At 39.7% G+C, this 23,625-nt stretch overlaps 1 pseudogene across 1 annotated transcript in view; it reads left to right on the forward strand.

Annotated features, from left to right (window-relative positions):
* Positions 1-14,720, forward strand: part of LOC308246797 (thioredoxin-dependent peroxide reductase, mitochondrial-like) — a 56,708-nt pseudogene extending 41,988 nt beyond the window's left edge. The window contains exon 2 of the transcript in view: positions 13,968-14,720. The product of the transcript in view is annotated as a thioredoxin-dependent peroxide reductase, mitochondrial-like (transcript). The remainder of the gene's footprint in view (positions 1-13,967) is intronic.
* The last annotated feature ends 8,905 nt before the right edge of the window (positions 14,721-23,625 follow it).

Genomic DNA, 23,625 nt, shown 5'->3' on the forward strand with positions numbered 1-23,625 from the left:
CCCACACACAATGACCTAAAGAACTGTAATTAGCCTGATGCTATGCTGGACTCACCTTTATTATGGAATGGAAACTTTGGACTCTGGCTATGCTTTTAGCTATGCTAAATTCCCATATGCACATCTTCCAGGACTGGCTTAAGGGAAATGGGATCATAGAAACCCAGGGATGTAATTCTATGCAAATAAAAATCACTCATCCTCCCATGAGAGGGTTAGAAAATTCTTTTTCTCAAGATATTGTAAGAATCTGACCCCCACCACTGAGTAGAGAAAGGGATCCCCCACTTCTACCAGTGGACAACCCACTCCCACTAATAATAATTCTAAACACGAGTACTATTTAAAACACACACACACATTAGGAAAAAGTAACTTAAGATTATAATTACCATTCTTGGCTCTTGACTGTAACAAATAGGGTTCGCCACCATCACAGAGCACTTATCTATTTCATACCTAGTATGCATATATCAGCTACCCTGCAAACTCCTCTGTATCCTGTTTTTATTTTTTTCCTCTCTGACTAGCCAAGTCTCTCTCTCTCCCTCACAATCTCTTCCTCTTTCTCTCTCTCTATAGCCCTCCACTTCTGCTGTTTCCTCCTCTCCTTGATTCTCCTTCTCACTATCTCTTCCTCCCTCCCAGTTTCTTTTTCTCTGCTGGTTTTTCCTTCCCTCTGCCAGCTGCCCATGTTGCTATCTACCCTTCCCAATCCCAGCTGATCCCACCCTTCTTGGCCTACCCACCACAACCTGACCCCTGGCTCAGCTGCCCTCTAACATCTGGGTCCCTGCTGGGCTGGGGCATGGAGAGCCTGGGTTCAATAAGGGTTGAGGATGATAGTCCTAAATGTTTGGAGAGTAGGAACTGAACCTCAACTCGAGAATCTCCATGGGCTGGTTGGTGTCAGGAGCCTGAGATATTGGTACCCAAGTGGAGATTGGTTGGCTCTTGCAAGGGGTGGTGTTTCAGAGTGCTGGGTATCTGGAAAGGTGTGAGCCAGGACTCAGGATTTCTGAGTTGTGAGTGGAGCCTGGGGTCAGGAAGTGTCTCTCAGTGTTTGGGTACAGGTCCTCCAGGGAGAAAGGAGTGGCCTTAAATTTCTGGATTCTAGCTAGAGCACTGTCAAGTTGATAGGGTCAGATTTCTACCTCAGATCCAGGTGAGAATTCTGCTCCAGGCTAAGACTAACCACCTCATGAAGGAGCATGGTTCCTAGGCATATTTTGAGGAGCAAAATTATGGACCAAGTAGGGGTTTACCAGAAAGGAGAGTCTGCCTAGGGCCAGCAATAGTGTGTGGGTTCTTGACTTCCTGCAGGAAAATTTCACAACAGGAATCCAGGTGGATTTTAGAGGTTGCTTATTAAAGCTGGGGACAGTGAAACAAGGAAGGGTTGGGGAAATGAGCCTAGGCTGGGCTGCTTTGGTTCACTAAAATGTCAGAGAAAAGGGGACCTTGGGCACAGGTTCAGGGGGTTCGCCAGGATAAACTGCCACTGCCCAATGCTGGCCTGGTTGCAAGCTTCATGGGGTCCCTTAAAGTTTAGGAGATTCATGCCTGTGGGGGAAGAAGGGGTGGGAGGGGAAAGGTGAGGGGGTACTCCTCTGTACCCTCTTTATAGCAAAGCCAGGTATTCTAGATGGGCTGTGGTTTCTTCTTTCCCTATGCTATAACAACTGTATTGTTGTTGTTGCTATTGTTGTTATTTTGATGGTGGCATGTGATCCAATAGTTATAGAGGTTATCAACTGGCTGATTTCCTGGGAGATACAATAGGAAAATGTTTGTGCTTTGTTTTGTTTTAAAGTTCCAAATAGGTATTTATAGTACTTAACTCTGATAAGCAATTGTAAATTAGGTACTTTTTATATGATTTTGAGTGAAATAACCCATTTATTCTTCCCATTTGAATCTGAGTCCTTGAGAGAATGAATAGATTATGAGGACTAAGGAGCTATGGAAAGATATCATAAAAGAATATTGAAATTCAAGATGACAGCAGAGTAGGTAAACTTCACACTAACTACTTCCCAGGACCATATCAAAATTACAACTAAATTATAAACCAATCAGCCTGGATAACCATCTGAATACTAGCTGAACAGAAGTCTTATAACTAAGGATATACAGAAGAAGCCAGGTCAATACAGTTCAGAAGGGAAAAAGCCTGGCTTTGTACCCATGGGCCATCGTATGGCATCATCCTGGGGAGAATAGTCCCACCCTCTGGAAAACTGAGACACCTCTCTGCCAAGCTCACAACCTGAGGGAAAATCTACTGGTTTCAGCCAGCCTGTACCCCTGTTGTAATCTTTCTTGACCAACTCGAGAAAATCCAGGCAAACTCAAGGGATACCAAAGAAATGAAGAGAGAGAATGAGTTGTATGACTTTGGGGACGGGCAAATGTTTTCCCCTCACAGGCATTCCAACCAACTGGACAGATATTAATGTCTTTTAGTCTAATAAACTCTACTGGCCTCACTCAGCTGGCTCTCTAAGACCACAGCCCCCAACAAAGGTCCACAGACCCTAGGCCAATGGCAGCTGAACTTAATGAGCATTGAGTCTTTGACTAAGTGATCTCAGAACCAACGCTGTCACTGAGTTTCAATCTATATTAACCAGGGGAACACCACTCACACCTACATGGTGACCCAGTGACCCCTGGCTCATGTAACTCACATACTGCCAGAGGCTCTTTAGTGTCTGAACCAAGAGGGCAGCTGGAAAGAAGAAGGGGATTTGGGTACATTGCTCCTCTTGATGATCTGTACTGTCCTTGTACTATGGAAATCAGTCTTGGTAAGCAGCTTGGCCCCTCCCACTGTGAACCCAGGCCCAGTAGAAGCAGTTACCAAACATTGATTGCTTTATAGCTTTTAACAGGTAGCACAGGAAAAGTCTCAGTAAGCATGTAACATTAATCTGCACTAGGATGACTCTCAAAAGGCCCCAGAACCAACTCACCTGGTAGGGAGCTACAGACAACATCAGAGCATGAATTGATTAACTCCACAACTGGCAGCCCTGAGGGGAAGTATTGACAGGCACCAGATTTGCTAAGAAGAATCTCATTTTCTGGGGTGAGCTCCTGCACAGCAACTTGTACACTGTGGTCAGAATCAGTATCCCAGCCAGCCAGCCTGAGGGTCAACTCAACACAAATATGTCAACAGCAATCAAGAATCAACTACAAACACTCATGCCTCACTAAATTTGGATGCATGGATCAAGAACTCAAACTTGAAAGGCATCAGAGGAACAGGATGCTGGTCTTCCTGACAGGATTGGGCCCCTTATCACAGCTGGTCTAGGCTTCCCTCCAAGGACCTTTGCAGGAGTTATCCCCCAAATTTTACCTGATGATCACTGAAGATTCAGCATGAAACCTCTTGGAACAGTTAGGCTACCCAACTCAGGCATAACTTCAGGGTAAATTCCTAAAAGTGGAAATACTGTGTCAAAAACACCTGTACAACAACTTGCATGACATGGTCAGAGTTGAGCTTTATGGTCATCCAGAGGGTTGACCCCAAGGGCCTATAGCAATCAAGACCCAATTGCAAGAGGAGGACACACATAATTCACACAAGGGACATTGATAGAGCATCCAGCTCAGGAGATCAAGGGGACTGTGCCATTGGGTCCCACAGGACACTTACTATATAAGGCCAACCCACAGACAGGGAGGCAAAGCAGTTCTACCTAATACACAGGAGCAAACACAAAAATACAACTAAAATGGGAATACAAAAAAACAACAACCCCCAAATGAGTGAAAAGGAAGAATATCCAGAAAAAGAGCTAAATTTCAGATATAGAGATAATTGCTTATCAGATATAGAGGTCAAGAATTGGTCATAAGGATAACCAAGGAATTTAGTGGGAACTACAACCACATGATAAAATAAATAGAAACCAAGAACAAGAACCACTCTGAAATGAAGAACCATATCTGACATCAACAATACAACAAAAGAAATTAAAAATAGATTGAAAGAAGCAAATGATTAAATCAGTGACTTGGAAAAAAAAATACCCAATTAGAGAGCAACAAGAAAAATAAAAAATAAAAACAAGGAGGACAGTTTAATGGAACTTTGGCACAACATGAAAGGTAACAACATCTTCATTATAGGAATGCCAAAAGAAGAAGAAAGTGAGCAAGTGATAGAGAATCTACTTAAAGAAATAATGACAGAAAACTTCCATAACTAGGTGAAGAAAAAAGTCACACTAGTCCAGAAAGCACAGATATTTGCAATCAAGAAGAACACAAAGAGACTCACACAAATACACATCATAATAAAATGACAAATGTTAAATGCAAAGGAAGAATTTTAAAGGCAGCAAGAGAGACACAGTATAATACCTATATGGGAGTTTCCATTAGACTGCCAGTTGTTTTCTTATCAGAAACACTTCATGCCAGAAGGGATTGGCATGAAGTATTCAAAGTGATGAAAAACATGGGCCTGAATTCAAAACTACTCTATCCAGCATGCTATAATTTAAAATTGAAGACTAATAAAATACATTACCACCAAACCAGCATTTCAAGAAATTATAAAGGAACTACTTTAAAAACAGGTAGAGTGACTTTGGGGAAATGCACCTTAAGGGCCTGTCTTTTCCTTTCCCCCCGAAATTTCAACAAGTTAACTATCTATAATTCAACAAAGAAGTATCTGCTCACACAGATGCACGCCTGAGAGGCCCACACACTGAAACACCTAAGGTGGGCTTCCTGGAATAAGTGGAGAAATGAGAAGGGATGGAAGCTCAGACAAGCGTAACCACTGATGCAGCAGCTCTACAGCGCAGTGTGTCTGCAGCACAGCTGAGAACTCACATGCCAGCCCTGAAAGGGAGAAAGCCAGCTGTGGTAGCAGGCACTTCTTTCAGCCTGCCTGGAGGAAGAGAGCTGCAGGGGACAGTCTGGCAGGGCAATCTGCAATTGTTTATCTGAGTTTAACAGTCACATGTGCAAGCAGCGAGAGAGTGCAGAGCCTGAATCATGGGTGCACTGCTAATAGGGTCTGAGTCATGCACATGAATGGCAAGAGTGAACACTGAGTCAACAGACACCTACCCTATAGAGCACGGGGGCTGCTGAGTCGCTCCCCACTACTGGGCCTGGTGGTGATCTTTCAGACAAAGAAAAGTAAATCACAGAGCTATGCCACTGATTAGACTCCAAAAAACTCACATCCTGTTGCCCGTGCAGTTGGCTCCAGAAGAATATTATCTGTAAATGAAGACCTGTTGCAGTAGAATCACTGTCTCCCTCTGTGACTGAACCCCAGGAAGTGTGCTTGGGCTGGACCCACAGAGGTCAGGGGTTGCCATTATGGTGAGGAAAAAACAAACCCCACCGCCAAGCAGCAGAGGCGGTACTATCCCACAGAAGCCTTGGAGGCTCAAAACTGTGAGGCCACAGAGGTAAATATCTTGCAATTCAGCACCATCTACTGGAACAGTGTAGAAAAAGACCTCCTCATAGATAAATGGGAAAACAAAGGAGAACAGCAAATACCATGAACAACTACAGTAGCAATAATGACCAGAAAGAAAATGAAAAATCCCCAGAAAGTAAGCTGGAACACATGAATTATGTGATCTACATGATAGAATTTCAAGTTTGCATTTCTGAAAACACTCAACTATATGCAAGGAAACACTGGAAAGCAATACAATGCGCTCAGAAAACAAATCAATGGACAAAATGAGTATTTCTCCAAGGAAATTGAAACTTTAAAAAAAGAATCAATCAGAAATCCTGGAAATGAAGGATGCAATTAAGGAAATCAAGAGTAAGCTATTGAGCATAGAAAACAGAATCCATCAGTTAAAGGAAAGAACTAGTGATATAGAAGATAGGAAACAAGAAATGATGCAGAGGAAAGAAGAGAGAGATGAAGAAGAGTGAGAATAAAGAAAAATGAAAGAGTTCTATGAGAACTATTTGATTACATCACAAAACGTGACACCAGAATCATAAGCATTGTGGAAGAGGAAGAGAGGGAGCATGGAATTGAGAGTCTATTAAAATAAATAGTGGATGAGAATGTCCCAAATCTATAGAAAGAACTAGATCCTTGAATCCAAGAAAAAATATAACACATAGTTACATCAATCTATAGAGGCCTTCTCCAATGACTTGGTAATGAAGCTGTCAAAAATTAATGACCAAGAAAAAATTCTCAAAGCAGCCAGGGAAAAGAAGGAAGTGACTACAAAGGAAAACCCATCAGAATTTCATCCGACTTCTCAGCAGAAACTCAACAAGCCAGAAGAGAATGGAACCAAATATGCAAAATCTGAAAGAGAGAAATTACCAGTCATGTATAATATATCCAGCAAAATTATTCTTTAAATATGAAGAAGTAAGGACATTCCCAGACATACAGAAGCTGGGGGATTTTAGCACCAGAAAACTTCCATTGCAGGAAATACTTAAGGGAGTTATTCTACCTGAAACAAAAAAGAGAAGAAGATCACAACACTACAAGTAACATTGCCAAAAAATGTGCGGCTTAAAAAGGGATAATTTGTGACAACAAAAACATACAAGGGGAAAGTTGGAAAGGTATAAACTGGCAAAGGAAGATGAAGATCAGATGCACTGAAAAGAGAAAAAAACTACGGTATATATATATAACTTCACTTTTTATAAACCTAAGGGCAACCACACACAAAAATCCCCAAACCAGGACACATGGCTTAAAAAAGAAGAAATGGAGGAAAGATTTATGGAATACCAATGAACAAAAACAACAGACAGAAACATATAGGAAAAGAACCAATGGAAGCACAGAGCTCCGAGAAAACAAAAGATAAAATGGCTATAGGAAGTCCTCATACATCAATAACTACCCTAAATGTAAATGCTCTGAATTTATCAGTAAAGATGCACAGAGAAGCAGAGTAGATCAAAAACAAACAAACAAACAAAAAGCAATCATATACTGCCTACAAGAGACACATGTAAGCAGCAAAGACAAATGTAGATTCAAAGTAAAAGGATGGAAAATGATTCTCCAAGAAAACAAGATCCATAAAAAAAGCAAATGTAGCCATACTTATATATGACAAAATAGACCTCAAGATAACAAAAATAACAAGAGACAAAAATAGACACTTTATAATGATAAAGGGAACACTACATCAAGAAAACATAACACTTCTTAATTATATATGCACCCAACAAGGGAGCACCAAAATATATTAAACAGCTACTCACAGAATTAAAAGGGAGAAACAGATCAAAACACAATCATAGTTGGAGGCCTTAATACTCCATTGACAGCTCTAGACAGATCAACCAGACTAAAAATCAAAAAAAAAAAAAATCAGTCTTAAATGAAATACTAGACCAAGTGACATTTACAGAATATTTCATCCCAGAACATCAGCTTATACATTTTTCTCCAGCGCACATGGAACATTCTTAAGGATAGACCATATGTTGAGTCACAGAACTATCATCAACAAATTCAAGAAGATTGAAAATATACCAAACATATTTTCTGACCAGGATTCCTTGAAATTAGAATTCAACTGCAAAAACAAGTTAGACACACACACACACATACACATACACACGCACAAATACGTGGAAATTAAACAAATACTACTAAAAAATGACTGTGTCAAAGAATAAATAAAAGATGAAATCAAAAGATATATAGAGACAAATGAGAATAATAACAAGCATATCAAAACCTCTGGCATGCAGTGAAAGCAGTAATAAGAGGAAATTTTAGCTCAAGAAACAAGAGAAATACCAAGTAAAAAACCTACTATCACATCTTAAATTACTAAGAAAAGAACAAAAGCAACCCAAAGTCAGCAGAAGAAAGGAAACAATAAAAATTAGAGCAGAATTAAATGAAATAGAAATCAAAAAGATTATACAAAATATAAATAAAACAAAAAGCTGGTTCTTTGAAAAGATTAATAAAATCGACAAACACCTGGCTAGACTCACCAAGGAAAAAAGAGAAAAATCCCATATAAACAAAATCAGAAATGAGAGGGGAGAAATCACCACAGCCATTACAGATATACAAAGGATCACACTAGAATATTAGGAAAGACTTTATGCCACCAAATTAAACCTCCAAAAAACTAAATTCCAGGACCAGAAGTCTTCGCCAGTGAATTCTACCAAATGTTCAAAGAAGAATTAAAACCTATACTTTTTAACCTCTCCCAAAAAAATTGAAGAAGGGGCAATACATCCTAACACATTCTATGAGGCCAGTACAACCCTGATACCAAAACCTGAAAGAGATAACATAAAAAAAGAAAACTACAGAATAATATTTCTGATGAATACAGATGCAAAAATCCTAAACAAAATACTAGCTAATCGAATATAACAGTACATCCAAAAAATAATGCATCTCAATCAAATGGAATTCATTCCAGGGGCACAAGGATGGTTCAGCATTTGCAAATCAATCAATCAATGTAATACACCACTTTAACAAAAGAAACATTACTAATCATATGATCTTATCAGTAGATGTAGAAAAAGAATTTTATAAGATACAACATCCATTTATGATTAAAACACTCAATAAAATAGGAGTAGAAGGAAAGTACCTCAACATAATAAAGACCATGTATAATAAACCCTTAGATAATATCATACTCAATGGCAAAAACCTGAAAGCTTTTCTCCTAAGATCAGGAACAAGAAAAGGATGTCCACTCTCATCACTCTTATTCAACATAGTGCTGGAAATCCTAGCCAGAGCAATAAGGCAAGAGAAAGAATTATAAGCAGCCAAATAGGGAAAGGAAAAGTGAAACTGTCACTTTTTGCAGATGACATGATGGATGCTGTATATAAAAAATCCTAAAGACTCTACCAAAAAAACTATTAGAAACAATAAACAAATACAGTTATGTTATAATGTGCAAAATTAATGTGCAAAAATCCATTGCCTTTCTGTATACTAACAAGACTTCAGAAAAAAAAGAAGAAAAAAAAAAACAATTCCTTTTGTAATAGCAACTAAAAGAATAAAATACATAGGATTAAACTTAACAAAGAATGTGAAAGACCTTTATACTGAAAATTACAAAGCATCATTAAAAGAGATTCAAAAAGACACAACAAAATGGAAAAATATCCCATGTTCATGGATTGGAAGAATCAACATAGTTAAAATGGCCATATTACCCAAAGCAATATTCAGATTTCATGCAATCCCCATCAAAATCCTAATGTCATTTTTTAAGGAAATAGAATGAGAAATCATCAGATTTATAGGGAACCACTAAAGACCCTGAATAGCCAAAGCAATCCTGAAAAAAAGAATGAAGGCTGCAAGTACTACACTACCTGAATTCAAATTATACTACACTAGAGGCTCAGTGCACGAATTCATGCAACAGTGGGGTCCCTCAGCCTGGCCTGTGGGATTGAGCTGAAACTGGCTCTCCGATATCCCCCGAGGGGTCCTGGATTGTGAGAGGGTGCAGGCCAGGCTGAGGGACCCCACTGGTGCACGGATCGGGGCCAGGGAGGGATGCGGGAGGCTGGGCAGCCAGGACGGACTGCAGGAGGGCTCCAAGGCATGTCTGGCCCATTTCATTTAGTCCGGATTGGCCGGACCAGAGCAGCAAGCTAACCTACCGGTTGGAGCATCTGCCCCCTGGTGGTCAGTGCACATCATAGTGACTGGTCAACCTGTCGACTGTCTGACCCTGGTGGTCAGTGCATGTCATAGCGAGTGGTTGAGCAGCTTTAGCATATCATTAGCATATTAAGCTTTGTTTGGTGAATGGCCAACTGGTCAACCAGACACTTAGATATTAGGTTTTTATTATATAGGATAGCTATAATAATTAAAATAGCATGATATTAGAGAAACAGACATAGATCAATGGAACAGAATAAAGCCCAGCTATAAAACCACACATATATGGAGAGATAATTTTTGACAAAGGAGCCAGGAATGCACATTGGAGTAAAAATAGTTAGTCTCTTCAATAAATGGTGCTGGGAAAACTGGGAAGCCACATGCAAAAATGAATGAAACTGGATTACAGTTTGTCCCCATGTACACAAATTAATTCAAAATGGATCAAAGACCTAAACATAATATCCAAAACAATAAGTTACATGGAAGAAAATATAAGTACCAAACTTATGGACCTGTGTCATAAAGAACATCTTATGGAATTGACACCAAAGGCAAGGGAGGTAAAGGGAAAAATAAATGAATGCCACTATATCAAACTGAAGAACTTCTACACAGCAAAAGAAATGGACAACAAAACATAAAGGCAGTCACCAGATAGAAGATGATATTTGCAAACAGTAGTTCTGACAAAGGTTTAATTTCCAAAATATATAAAGAACCAGTAAAATGCAACACCAAACAAACAATCCAACCAAAAAGTGGGCAGAGGATCTGAAAATACACCTCTCCCAAGAAGACATACAAACAGCCAATAGATATATGAAAATACATTCAACCTCACTGGCAATTAGGGAAATGCAAATCAAAATTGCAATCAGATACCACCTTACACCTACTAGAGTGGCCATTATCAACAAGACAACCAAAGGTTATGGAAAAAAGAGAACCCTCATTCACTGCTGGTGGGAATATAGACTGCGTAACCACTATGAAAACAGTCTTGTGATTCCCATTGAACCTCAGTTGGAAGGCAGGGGAGGGTGGGTGGGAAGAATCAACCAATAAACTTGTATGCATATATGCATGACCCATGGACACAGACAATGGGGCGGTGAGGGCCTAAGGATGGGGAAGAGGATGGGAGCAGACTAGAAGGGGTTAATAGGAGGGGTGGGGGACAGGGGGACCTATGTAATACTTTCAACAATAAAGATTAAAAGAAAAAAAAACACAGAAAAAATTAAGAATAGAGCTACCATATGAGCTAGTTCCTGGGTATATACCCAAAAAACTCAAAATCATGTATTTGCAAAGACATATGCACCCCTATGTTCTTTGCAGCATTGTTCACAGTGGTCAAGACATGGAAACAACCAAAGTATTTGTGATAGAGGATTGGGTGGGTAAAGAAGATGTGGTATACAGCCAATGGAATACTACTCAGCCATAAGAAAGAATGAAATAGTTCCATTTGCAACAACATAGATGCACCTTGAGAACATTATGCTAAGTGAAATAAGTCAGACAGAAACAGTTAAGAACCATATGATTTCACTCTTATGTGGGATATAAAACTGAAACTTATGAACACAAACAGCAGAGTGTTGGTTGCCAGAGGGAAGGGGATGGGGGAAGAAGGGTGTCCTAATATGAGGTGACAGAAGAAGACTTGGCTTTGGGTGGTGGGCACATGGTGCAATATACAGATCTTGTAGCATAGAAATCCTCATCTGAAACTGATATGTTAATGTTGACCAATGTCACCTTAATCAATTTAATAAATACAATCTTTAAAAAGTAAAAAGAAGAAGTAATCAATAGAGGAGCATAAGTATAAAGAAAAAATGGCAACAAATAAGTACTTATCAATGACCTTAAGTATAAATGGATTAAATATTCCAATCAAAAGACAAATGGTAGCTGAATGGGTAAGAAAACATAACCCATATATAGGCTGTCTACAAGAGACTAACCCAGAGCAAACTATTGACACAGACTAAAATTAAAAAGATAGGAAAAAATGTTCCATGCAAATAGAAACAAACAAATAACAAGCTGGGGTAGCAATACTCATATCTAAAAAAAATAAACTTCAAAACAAAGGCTATAAAGAGACAAAGAAGGTCACTATCTCTATATATAAAAGCCCAGCAACCAGAATGGCAGAATGACCAGAACAACTGGAACGACTGGTGGCTGTGATGTGCACTGTGGCAGCCAATCAGCCTGAACCGCCTGCAGACACAACCCCTGGCCAGCCCCGCCCCTGATCCCCCTCCTCCTCTCTGATCGGTGGTGGGGCCAGCCAGCCAACTGCCCATGGCCCCTTCCCCCCACCAGCTCGGCCCAATTGGCACCCATCAGGGCAGGCCAGCTGGAACTCACACATGCACAAATTTGTGCACCTGGCCTCTAGTTCTATTTAATAAAAGAGTAATATGCAAATTGACCATCACTCCAAGACAAAAGATGGCTGCTCCCATGTGGTCAAAGACGGCTGCCCCCATGTGGACACAAGATGGCTCCACAAGATGGCCTGCAGGGGAGGGCAGTTAGGGGTGACCAGGCCAGCAGAGGAGGGCAGTTGGGGGAGACGGGGCCAGTAGGGGTGGGCATTTGGGGGGGACCAGGCCTGCAGGGGAGGGCAGTTGGGGGGGTGGTGACCAGGCCTGCAGGGGAGGGCAGTTGGGGGGACCAGGCCTGCAGAGGAGGACAGTTGGGGGAGACCAGGCCTGTAGGGGAGGGAAGTTGGGGGGACAAGGCCTGCAGGGGAGGACTGTTGTGGGCGATCAGGCCAGCAGGGAGGGCAGTTAGGGGTGACCGGACCAGCATAGGCAGGCAGTTGGGGGAGACCAGGGCAGTAGGGGAGGGAATTTGGGGGGGACCAGGCCTGCAGGGGAGGGAAGTTGGGGGCAGCCAAATAGGGAAAGTAGAAGTTGGGGAGGACAGTTGGGGGTGACCTAGGCCTGCAGGGGAGGGCAGTTGTGGGTGATCAGGCCAGCAGGGAGGGCAGTTAGGGGTGACCAGGCCATCAGAGGAGGGCAATTAGGGGGGACCAGGCCTGCAGGGGAGGGCAGTTAGGAGCAAACAGGCTTGCAGGGGAGCAGTTAGGCATTAATCAGGCTGGCAGGGGAGTGGTTAGGGGGTGATCAGGCTGGCAGGCAGAATGGTTAGGGGCAATCAGGCAGAGGCAGGTGAGCAGTTGGGAGCCAGCAGTCCTGGATTGTGAGAGGGATGTCCAACTGCCCATTCAGGCCCGATCCCGGTGGCCTAAACGGGTGGTTGGCCATCCCTCAAGGGGTCCCAGATTGGAGAGGGTGCAGGCTGGGCTGAGGGACAACCCCACCCCCGTGCACGAATTTCATGCACCGGGCCTCTAGTATAATAATAAAGAGATCAATCCAACAAAAGGATATGACCTTTATAAATGTATATGTACCCAATATAGGAGCACCTAAGAATATAAAAAAATAACAATCAGAAAGAATATATGCACCCTATGTTCATAGCAGTGTTAGTTAACAATGGCTAAGATCAGGAAATAGCCCAAGTGTCCATTAGTAAGTGAGTGGATCCATTTACACATGGCATACTATGTGGCTTTAAAAAGAATGATTTCTTACTCTTAGCATAGATGTATCTGGAGATTATTATGCTAAGCAAAATAGGCCAGACAGAGAAAGATAAATATTCCATGTTCTCACTTATTTGTTGGATCTAATGAACAAAATAAAAGTGACAAGAAAAATAGATTTAGAGGTATGGATGCAAAGATGTCAGAGGTGAGATGAGTGTGTATGTGTGTGGGAGGGTGTTAACTAAAAAACATATATGCATACCCATGGATACAGACAATAGTGTTGTGAAGGGCTGGGTGTGGGAGGCTGGATGGAAAGGGGGAGAGGGAGAACTAATGGGACATCTATAATACTGTCAACAATAACAAACAAATCAACTGCAAAGGAGGACTCACATAATCTACACAAGGGACATTCCTAGAGCACCCAGCTAAGTTGATCAGGGAGACTGCATCACTGAGCCCCAAAGGACACTTACTATATAAGGCCACCCTACCAGGACTGGAGACATAGCAGATCGACATAAAAACAAATGCAGAGAGGCAGCCAAAATGGGGAGACAAAGAAACAAAAAAAACAGGAGAAATCTGTCCCCCCCCCCCAAAAAAAAAAGTAAGTGAAATGTATACAGGCAACCCACTGATAGAGAATTCTAAATAATGGTTATAAAGATGATCAAGAAATTTATGGGGTCCTTCCCACCGCTCCCGCCTGCACTGAAGATGGCGGTCACAGTGGGAAGGTTGCTCTGGGCCATCATTGCCCATCTCTGCCTCTGCAGCCCTCAGGCCTGCTGCTTCCAGAAGAACATGCTTGGCAGATGTACTGTGGTCTGCTTCCAGTCGAGCAAAATTTGCCTTTAGCATCAGTTCCTCATTCAGTTCCCCATGCTCCTGCCACCAGCCAGCATGCAGCCTATTTTAAGAGTATAGCCCTTGTTGAAGGAGAGCTCAAAGAACTAAGCCTTGATGACTTTAAGGGGAAATATTAGGTGCTCTTCTTCCATCCTCTGGATTTCACCTTTGTGTGTTTCCAGAAATTACTGCTTTCAGTGACAAAGCCGATGAGTTTCATGCTGTGAACTGGGAAGTTGTCGCAGTTTCCGTGGATTCCCACTTCAGCTATCTCACCTGGAGCAACACACGGAGGAAGAAGAGCGGTTTGGGCCACATGAACATCGCACATTTGTCAGATTTGACTCGGCAGATTTCCCGAGACTACGGTGTGCTGCGAGAAGATCCTGGTCTTGCACTAACAGGTCTCTGCATCATTGACCCCAAGGGAGTCACCAAGCACGTGAGTGGCAATGACCTCCCAGTAGGCCGGAGCGTGGAGGAGACCCTCCGCCTGGTGAAAGCATCCCAGTTGGTGGAAGTCCATGGGGAAGTCTGCCCAGCAAACTGCACCCCGGATTCTCCTACGATCAAGCGCATCCGAGTTCTTCCGAAGAATACTTTGAGAAGGCAAAGCAGTAGATCATCTCACGTGCACCTGCAGCTCCTCAAAAGAACTGCAGTTGGAGGTGATTTTTAGCATTTCAAGACAATTATGTATAGAAGGCAAAAATCAATTATGTTTGCATTCATAACTAATACTCTAAATGTTTTGTTTTTGTAACATTGGCTAAGGCTTTTTAAACATGGTTAGTTACTAATATGAGTCCTTTATTGGTAACTTCTTGATGGCTAGCTAGTTTATAGGCTGCCTAGTTCACCTGTTTCTTTGATCATGTCTTCAATAGGAAACTCTCTTCTTAGCCTTACCTGAACCTCTGTGTACACCAGTGTAGGACAAGTACCAAAAGCCTCTGATAAGAGTCCTGAAATTTTCTTTATGAATTTCTTTGTACTAAACTGAATTTTTTTAAGGTAACAAAGATCATAGCTTTAAGTTTTAGTATCAGCAGTCTACGTTAACTCTTGGAGTAGAGATATATTTGATTGAAACAATGTGAATCATGTATTTAAAAAAACACAGTGGCAAAGTTACCTAACTCATCATGCATGCTCCTCATCCCTGAGATTTATAGTTTCAACAGTTATTTTGCTTATTTTATTTGTTAGCTGAGTTAGTGTCTGCATACATTTCTAAATATTGATTGAAGGTAATTATAGAGGATATTTATTTAATCCAGGAATTTCATTTTGAAATCATTGTAATTATATTTTCTTCAGTGCTCAATGTAAATCATATAATAAAAAATAAATATATTTTAAAATAAAAAAAGAAATTTATGGGAAGAATAGATGAACTCAGAACTTCAACAACAAAAAAAATGGTAATAATAAAAACACTAAAAAAGAATTGGTTGGAAATGAAAATATAATATCTGAAATAAATAATACGCTAGAAGGAATCCACAACAAATTAGATAAAGCAGAGAATTGAATCAGAAATTTGGAACAAAGGTAGCAAAACAGCCAATGAGAGCAGGAAAAAATATAAGAAAATGAGAATAGTCTAAGGAACCTCTGGGATAACGTCAAACATAACAACAACCACAACATAAAGGAACCAGAAGAAGAGAGAGATCCAGGGATTTAGAACATATTTGAAAAAATAATGTCTGAAAACCTCTGTAATATGGTGAAAAGAAAAGAAAAGAAAAGAAAAGGCCAGAAAGTACAGAGAATCCCAAACAAAATGAATCCAAAGAGGACCACACCAAGACACGTGACACATCACAATTAAAATGGCAAAGGTTAAATGCAAAGGAAGAATCTTAAAGCAGCAAGAGAAAGCTCCCAAAAAACTCTCAGCTCATTTCTTACAGAAATATTTCAGACAAAAAGGGATCCACACAAAATATTCAAAGTAATGAAAAGCAAACTCCTACAAGCAAGACTACATTACTGTGAAAGATGATCATTTAAAATTGAGGGCGAAATGAAGAGCTTCTCAGACAACAACAACAAAAGGAGTTTGCCCTGGCAAGTAGCACAGTTGGTTCCAGCATCATCCTTATCTGCCCAGATTGTGGGTTGGATCAATGGTTAGGGAACATACAGGAATCAACTAATGGGTGCATATATGAATGGAGCAACAGGTCTCTTTCTCTTTCTCTCAAATCAATTAATTAAAAAAAATTTAAAAGTAATTGATTGTATAATTTAAAAAAAGAGTTTTATCACCACCGAAAAAAGTATTATAAGTAATATTTATTTATTTTAAAAATATTTTTATTGACTTTTAGAGAGCAGGGAAGGGAGAGGGAGAAAGAGAGAGAAACATCGATGTGACAGTGGAACATTGTTCGGCTGTGTCTTGCATGCCCCCCACCAGGGATTGAGCCTACAACGCAGGCATGTGCCCAGACCTGGAAGCAAACTGGCAACCTTTCAATGCACAGAATGACACCCAACCAACTAAGCCACACTGGCCAGGGCATCAAGTAACTTTAAAGAAGCTTCTTTAAGGAGAAGGAAAAAAAGATACACACCTAAGTATGTATAACAAAATGGCAATACATAAGTACCTATAAATAATCACTTTAAATGTATATGGCTTAAATGCTCCAATCAAAAGACCTAAGGTAGCCAAATGGATAAAAAACCAAAATCCTTATATATGCTGTCTACAAGAGACCCACAGCAGAAAAAAAGATATACACAAACTGACAGTAAGGAAATAGAAAAAATATATTTCGTGAATGTGGAAATTTTAAAAAAGCTAGGGTAGCACTACATGTATCAGACAAAGCAGACTTTATAATAAAGGTTTTTTCGCTTAGCATGATAAGCTCCAGGCCCATTCATGCTTTTGCAAAAAGTAGTGGTGTTGGCCAGAGGGTGGGGGCAGGGCGGGGGACTGGGTGGAGGCTGGCAAAGGGAGGGAAAATACAGTAGGGATATCTGTAGTGTCAACAAAAATGATAAAGAAAGAAAATAAAGGCTGTAATAATAGACAAAGAAGGATATTACATAATGATAAAGGAATCAATCTAACTATAGGATATCACCCTTGTAAACATGTATGCACCCAAACTATGTCTCCTAAATATATAAAGCAAATATTAATGGACATAAAGGGAGACATTAACAGCAATACAGTCAGAGGAGGGGACTTTAATATCCTATTAATATGAATGGATATAGCTTGCAGAAAGAAAATTAACAAGGAAACAACATCTTAAAATAACACAATTGACCACAAGATTTATTTGATATTTCCAAGGCATTTAACCCCAAAGCAGCAAAATACACATTTTTTTCAGTGCACATGAAACATTTTCTAGGAGAGACCACAAGTGGGGCAACAAAACAAGTCTAAATAAGTTTAAAGAGGTTGAAATCATATCAGGCATCTATTCTGAACACAATGTATTAAACTAGAAACCACTTACAAAAAAGTCTGAAAAACACACAAAGACTTAAAGGCTAAATAACATGGTACTAAACAATAAGTTGGTAACAATAAAATTAAGGAAGAAGTGAAAGAATACCTTGAAACAAATAAAAGTAAATATGTAACAACCCAAAATCTCTGGGCACAGGGTAAGCTTTCCTAAGAGGGAAACTTATAGTATTACAGGCCTACCTCAAGAAACAATAAAATTCTCGAATAAACAATCTAATATTACACCTAAAACAAACAGAAAGTGAATAACACACAAAGCCCGAAGTGAGTAGAAAGGTGGAAATAATAAATATCAGAAGGAAAATAAACAAAAGAAAGTCTAAAAAATACATAAAAGATAATGAAACCAAGACCTGGAATTTTGAAATGATAAACAAGATTATTTATCTATTAACCAAATCAATCAAGAAAAAAGAGAGAAGACCCAAATAAATAAAATCAGGAATGAAAGAGAGGTAACAACTGACACTATAGAAACACATAGAATTATAAGAAAATATTATGAACAACGGTATGCCAATATTTAGATGACCTGGATAAATTAATAAATTCATAGAATATACAAACTTACAAGATTAAGAAAAAAAGAAACAGAAAATGTGAACAGAACCATTACAACCAACAAAATCATAGAAGTAATAAAAAAAAACAAAAAAAAAAAAACACCCAAAATACAAAAGTCCTGAAATAGATGGACTAAGTCAGATTTACAGGTGAATTTTACCAAACATTCAAAGAATAACTAACGCCATCCTTCTTAATTTATTTTTTTAAATCAAGAGAAGGAAATATGCCCAAGCTTATTTTACAAAGGCCAGCATGTTTTCATTTCTAAAACCAGATAAAAAACTTTACAAATAAAGAAAAGTATAGGCCAATATCCTGATGAGCACAGATGCACAAATCCTGAACAAAATATTGGCAAACTGAATCCAGCCATACATTAAAAAGATCGTACACCATGATCAAGTGGGATTTATTCCCTGTATGCAAGGTTGGTACAATATCTGCAACTCAGTGTGATAGACCACATTAAAAATGAAGAATAAAAAGCATGTGATAATATCAACATATAAAGCATTTGACAAAATCCAGCACCAATAAATTATAAAAATTATAAGAATATTGGAAATAGGGGGGAGCATACCTCAATAAAATAAAAGCCATATATAATAAACCTACAGCTAACATTATACTCAATGGGAAAAACTACAAGCATTTTCCTTCAGATCAGGAACAAAACAAACATGTCCACTTTCACCACTCTTTTTCAACAAAGTATTGGAAGCCCTCACCACAGTAATCAGACAAGAGAAAGAAATAAAAGGCATCCAAATTAGAAGGGAATTAGTGAAACTGTCATTATTTTCATTTTTATGTATCAGTGTCAGATAACATTATACTTTATATAGAGAAACCTAAGGATTCCACCAAAATACTACTAGAACTTATAAGTGAATCCAGTAGAATACAGGATACAGAATAAATTCAGAAATTGGTTGCATTTTTATATACCAATAATGAACTATCAGAAAGAGAACCTAAGAAAACAATTCCATTCACAATTGCATTAAAAAATAACATACCTAAAAATAAATACCAAGGAGGTAAAAGACCTGTACTCTGAACATTATAAGACAGTGAAGAAAAAAGTTGAAGAAGATACAAATAAATAAAAGCATCTATAGTGCTAATGATAAGGGAGAATTAACATTGTTAAAATGACCATACTACTCAAAGCAAACTTGGGGATCAACAGAGGTGGGGCACAGACCCTCACACCCCCAACCTTGCAGGGGCCTGAAACCTCACCCCATCTGAGGGAGGTCTCCTGCCCCCATGGCTGCTTTGCTTCCCACGCCCAGTTCAGATCGGGACACAGGTGACAGACAGTGACTTGGCCCAGCTCAGATTGGGACCCAGGTAACAGACAGAGACTTGGCCAATAGCAGCTGCCCTATATCTAAATCCAGCCTAGCACCAGGAATGCTCAGGGCCTACTCAAGAATGCAAATAATCCTTTCCACTAATATTTACAGGGTAAATTAAGATTGTTGGTAGAGTATTAAATTTGACAGTAAAATAATAATCAAGTTTTCAGATTAATTTAAATAAGCTAATTGAAATAAGTGAATATTCAAGAAAATTTAATTGTACTGGACAAAAAGCTGTTCCTAATGTAGTAACTAAAATTTCTATTGGTAGTTCATCTCATGGTAAAATTCCTAAACATGCAATGAAACTAAAGCAGTCATATTTTTGTGCAAAAAATTAAAATTTAAAGTTATCAAGACTGCATTATAAAAGTTACAAAAGCCTCCATTGATCAAAAAAGGGGGGATAGAAGGGTAATATCATGTAAGGAAAAATATCCTATAAGTAAATTACATCTAGAAAACTTTTACTTTACAAAATTAGTTTTCATTTGTAATGCTAATAGCAAGACACCCATGAAAAACACACATGGTGTCTAAATAAGACAAAGGAAAATTGTTTGGGCAAAAATAAAAAGGATCCCAAATCAATTATATAGAACAGATTCCTTTATTAACTTTTGGTCGAGAATATGTTTGTATATTTTCAGAAAACAACTCCAAGACCATGTGGATTCCTGCAACAGAGAGGAATTGACAGGTCTGCTCCAACCACAAAGACAAGAGGAGAAACAGTCCAGAGATGGGAGACGCTGACGACGCCTTGTCACGCTAGCAGTCAGCAGCTGTGCGACGCAGCAGGTTGCCTAGGACCAAACCAGAGAGAGTCGGACCTGCATTGCCACCATGTGCCCACCATCCAGATATCATTGCTGACATGTACACTTAAGGAACTGTTTGACATTGAAACGGGGACTCAGAACTGTTGGACATGGAAATTGGGACTCAAACATTTTTTGTTATTATGTGTTTATTTCTAGTCTGCAGAGGCAAGATTTTTTAAAGGAATGAAATGGGGAAAAACATAGATTCAGAGGCAAAGAAGCATTGAACAGACTGTCAAACTACAGCGGGAAGGCATAGGAGGTTGCGGTTGTGGGGGGGGGGGTGCTGTAGGAGATCAACCGAAGGACTTGTACGCATGCATATAAGCATAACCAATGGATAAAAGACACTGGGCGGGGGGGCAGGTAAAGGCATGTACTGGGGGGAAGGGGAGGCTGGGGGAAGGTCAATGGGGGGAAAAAAGCAGACATATGTACTACTATTTGTAATACTTCAAACAATTTAAAATAAATAAATTAATTAAATAAATAAATAAATAAATAAAATAAATAAAGATTCAATACAATTCCTATCAAAATATCAATGGCACATTTCACAGAACTAGAACAAATATCCTAAAAATTTATATGGAACCTCAAAACACCCTGAATAGCCATCTTGAGAAAGCAGAACAAAGTGAGAACCATCATGCTAAATGATATAAAATTACACAAGGATATAGCATCTCCCTGGCATAGAACCATGCATACAGATCAATTGAACAAAATAAAGAGCTCATTCCTATATGTTCAATTAATCTTTGACAAAGAAGGCAAGAACATATAAAAGGTTAAAACAGTTTATTCAAAAAATGGTGTCAAAAATTGGGCAGATACATGCAAGAAAGATGACACTAGACACCTTCTTATATTATATACAAGAATAAACTCAAAATAGATTAAAGACTTAAGTGTAAGATTCAAAACCATAATACTCCTAGAAGAAAACATAACCAGTAAAAATCCCTGACAGCTCTCATAGCAATATGTTTTCTGATATATCTTCTTGGGCAAGGGAGACGAAAGGAGAAAGAAACAATTGGGACTGTATCAAACTATAAAGTGATGGCACAGCAAAGAAAACCATCAACAGAATGAAAAGATCACCTACAGAACAGGAGAACATATTTGCTAATCATACATCTGATAAGAGGGTAATATCCAAAATTTATAAAGAACTCATACAACTCAACACCAAGATATTGAACAATCCAATTAAAAAATGGCTCCCTGACCGGTTTGGCTCAGTGGATAGAGCATCGGCCTGCGGACTGAAGGGTCCCAGGTTTGATTCCGGTCAATGGCATGTACCTTGGTTGCGGGCACATTCCCAATAGGGAGACCTGAAATGACACTTTCCAAAAAGGACATACAGATGGACAATAGACATATGAAACATGATTAATGTCACAAATTATTAGAGAAATGCAAATTAAAACCATAGTTAGATATCACCTCACACCTGTCAGAAAGGCTGTCATCAATAAATCAACAAACAAGTGTTTTTGAGGATGTGGAGAAATGGGAATCCTTGTGCACTGTTGGTAGGACCTCAGATTGGTGTAACCACTAAGGAAAACAGTATGAAGACCCTCAAAAATTTTAAAATACAACTCCTTTATGACCCAGTGATTGTATACCATATCCAAAGAAATGCAGAACAGTAATTCAAAAGAATATATGCATCCCTATGTTCACTGCAGTGTTGTTTAAAATAGGCAGATTTGAAATTAACCCAAGTCCTATCAATAGACAATTGGGTAAAGAAGTGGTACATATGGTATACACAATGGAATATTACTCAGCCATTATAAAAATAATGAAATCTTACCATTTGTGACAGCCTGGAGAGATCTAGAAGGAATTATGCTCAATTAAAGGACTCAGATAGAGAAAGACAAATACCATATGATTTCACTTATATGTAGAAGCTAAAGAGCAAAATAAATGAACAAATGAAACAGAAATGAACTCATGATGCAGTGAACAGACTGATGGTTGCCAGAAGAGAGAGAGGTTGAATGGTTGGGTGAAAAAGGTGAAGGGGTTAAGATCTACTAATTGTTACTCACAGTAAGGTCCTGGGGATGTAAAGTACAGCATAAGGATATAGTCAATAATCATATCTAATAAAGAGGGAATATGCTAATTAACTGTCATGCCCTCAAAGATGGTGGCACCCACAGCCACAAGATGGCGGCGCCCAGTCCCTTCAGTCCCACCGGGGCGGCAGGCATGTGGCACGGCCAGGCCCACCCTCAGGCAGGTCCAGCCATTCCACTCTCCTGCCTCCATTGTCTCCCAGACCCCTCAGTCCCCCAGCCACCCAGGGCTGGCCCGAAGCGCAGGCAAGCCTCAGATGGTGGCTGCCTAGCCACCAGGGCCGGCCTGAGGTGCAGGCAAGCCTCAGATGGTGACTGCCCAGCCGCCCAGGACTGTTCAAGGCTCAGGTAATCAGGGCCAACCGAGCCTTGCACTGCCGGCAGTGGCAACAGCAGAGGTGTGATGAGGGTGTCGCCTTCCCCTGATCAATGGGTTGCCTCCCTCCCCTGAGAGCTCCCAGACTGTGAGAGGGGGCAGGCCAGGCTGAGGGACTGCGCCCCTCTGGTGAATTTTCATGCACCAGGCCTCTAGTATTTTAATAAATATGTATGGTGTCAGGAGGGTACTTGAGACACTGGAGCGGGACACATTGAAGGGTGTTGGATTATCTGGCCACTGTGCTGTGCACTGAAACTACTACAAAATAACGTTGAGCAGCCGTGGCCAGTATGGCTCCCTTGGTTGAGCATCATCCCATGCACCAGAAGGTTGCTAGTTCTGATTTCTGGTCAGGGCACATGCCCGGATTATGTGTTTTAATCCCAGTGGGAGTGGGTAAAGGAGACAGCCTATGGATGTTTCTCTCTCACATCAATATTTCTTTCTTTCTTCCTCTCCCTTCCTCTCTCTCTCTATAAAAAAAAAAAAAAAAATCAATAAAAACATTAAAAAATAGCATTGACCATAGAGTGTAATTGAAAAAGAAATTTTTTAAAAAAACAATAGTGGATTTTGGTGTTGACATTTAAGCAGCTGAGGTCCAAATTGAAGTAAATAGAGGTTTGGGATTGGGGTGAATTCTGATTTTGTGATTATCTTATAAAACAAATCTTATTTGCAAAGCATTAGTGCAAATGTGAGGTATATTTTGGCTATATTATTCTGATTTAAATTTATATACATATTTATATTCTTTAAATATTAAGCTATCTTATCCTAATGCC

Source organism: Plecotus auritus (genome assembly GCF_963455305.1).
Source record: "Plecotus auritus genome assembly, chromosome: 4".
NCBI lineage: Eukaryota > Metazoa > Chordata > Mammalia > Chiroptera > Vespertilionidae > Plecotus > Plecotus auritus.